The sequence below is a fragment of the Ochotona princeps genome, chromosome X (assembly GCF_030435755.1).
Source record: "Ochotona princeps isolate mOchPri1 chromosome X, mOchPri1.hap1, whole genome shotgun sequence".
NCBI lineage: Eukaryota > Metazoa > Chordata > Mammalia > Lagomorpha > Ochotonidae > Ochotona > Ochotona princeps.
Genome location: NC_080865.1, coordinates 75,363,120 through 75,365,766, shown reverse-complemented (window position 1 = coordinate 75,365,766; position 2,647 = coordinate 75,363,120).

The window sequence follows — 2,647 nt, the reverse complement described above, 5'->3', positions numbered from 1 at the left end:
CGTGGACCTGGCTTACCACTTTTTTTTTATTTTTTGGTCAGGAGGAGGTTAGCCATAAGAGCGTCTATAGTATATTTATTTCCCAGGCAACAGTAAATACTGACTATGGCTAATGACAGTGCACAATTGGCTTGCTGTTTCCCAGCTTCAAAATAGGAAGGAATGTTGTTAAAGCTGCAGAATACAGAATCTTGGACTATGAGATTAGCAATCTGAATATGCACAAAAAGACAAATAAACAGGGATTCTTGCCCTCACAATCATCCAAATGATGTTGGTCAGAGGTAGAGACTAAGTGGGAAAGTGGAAGTGCCAGTGAAGACATACAGATCTATAGTGAAGTATGTGTCAGAAAACTGCCACTGGTGGGACACATCCATTGGAAATAATGTCTACTGTCCGTAAAGAGTACATTGATGAGAAAAAAATCAATGATATCCAACTAGAGATTAGATGAAGAAACAAAAAATTGAGAACTATTATGTAACGATTTTTCATATTTTAAAGATGCAAAAGCTAATAAAATTTCCAACAGACTTGCTGTATCCATTTTTCATCAATGCAATAGTCTCAAAAGTCCGGAATATAGTCTGTCCCTGTATCACCTTCCTCATCACTATCACATTGCTTTCTGCCTTTTTTAAAAACAGGTGCCAGCACTTCCATTACTCCTTGATAGTCATCCTCAACTTCAACAAAATAGAAAAAGGAGACAAGGGATTCTTCTAACCAAGATCAAAAGTCCCCATCGTCAGGATTGCATGCGGTATTTGGGAGAAAATAAGTACAGGAAACCATGTGGTCATTTTATTCTATCTTCTAAACATTAATCCTGTCCTTCTCTGTGACAAACTAGAGGATGGGTTTTAGAAGAGGTTGTATTATAGGGTTCAGGGTTTATACTGCCAAGGAATGGCAACTTATTTAATATCTCTGAATACATTCACATCAAATAGTGCTTGGAATGCAATTGGCATTTGTGTGCTTGGAGAATTGAATTCAAATCTGTAAAATGATCATGAGAATAGCTTGCTCACAGAATTGAGCAGTGGGTAGATAACTAAGTTCTTCAAAAATGAATCAAAAGATTTCTTCCATGCAAAAATTTTGAAACCCATGTATAGTTTTTTAATACTACATATTTTTCATGACCTTTTGAAACACCGCTTATATGCATGGTCCCTCTCTCTCTCTCTCTCTCTCCCCTCTCCCTCTCCCTCTCCTTCTCCCTCCCTTCTTCCCTCCCTCTCTTGTGCATGCATGTGCATATCCTATTTGACAAGAGCAGACTAAACAGAATGTTAATATGAAGGCTGCTTCCAGTTACAGCTCTTGGCAAGGATTGAAGAAGAAAAGAGGTAACTAAAGTGCATAGAAATCAGAAAAGGTCACTGGATGTGGGGGTGGAGGGCAGAAAGGAAGAGGGAGGGAAAGGGATTCTCTGGGTAACTTTTCTTTTGTCTTCTATCTAATATGGATCAGCCAAGACAGAAATGGTGACAGGATCAAACATGAACTCTGCAAAAGTACCAGTTCAGGTGAAGCTCTTGGAAAGCTGAGGGCTTCTGGCCTGTTGAATACTGTTGTCAGTTTCAGGGCATGCTGACTTCAGTAACTTTCACTTTGTCAGCTGAGATGTGGTTGCTTTTTTAGTTAATAGATTGCTACCAGTGACTGCCTGCTGTTGTGCACATAACATGATTCCCTGCTCTTATGCATGTAGTATGATTTTTTTGTATATTTATTTTTACTATAAAAAACCTGTTTTTCTTCCCCTTGGTGCACTATCCTGTGAGATAGTTGCCACCCTGCTTCATAATAAATTCATTTTCCTTGAAAAGCTGAAGACACTGTGTTCCAATTTACAATTTTGGAATCAAACACCTCTGGACTAGATTCCACATTAACCCCTTGTCCACTGAGTGATATTAGGCAAGATTCTTCACTTTAGTTAGTTTCCATATCCTCACTAATATGTAAAATTGAGTTAAAAATGCTCACATCACAGGTACTGTGAGGACTCAGTGAGACCATGGGTGTGACATAAAGCACGACATTAGAGGTTTTCAAATATTTCCAAACTTTTATTTTCAAAAATGATTTATTTATATAAAGACAGCACTGGGGGGGTTGGAAACACACACACACAGGCAGAGCGAAATTACACTGCATACCAGGGTTTTGAGATTTTTTTTTGACACTAAAATATCTATTAAAATATATCTACTATAAATATCTACTATAAAATATCCACAAAAATATCTTAAATATTAACTATTATTTTCTAAGAATCCTAAATACCAAGAAGAATAGTCCTAAAGGTCAATGTGATATCTGTAAATTGTTAAACTCCTATTCAAGAGAGAGAAAAATTGTCTTTTACAGTTTGAGTAACTATATTTTCAAGTGCTCATAAAATTTCAGTTAAATTGTTCCAAGTCTAAGAAAAGTCAATAAACAAGTATTTTCATTGTGCCCCAGAATCCACTTCTACTCCTTATCCTAGCCTGAATGTGCATACATGTAGACGTGTATAAATATAAATTCTCTCCCTCCACTTCCCTCTCTCTCTCCCTCTCTCATTTCCTCTCCTTGTGAACAGTAAGGCCATCTAAATCATGTTCCTAATTTTTCTTTTTGATACAGA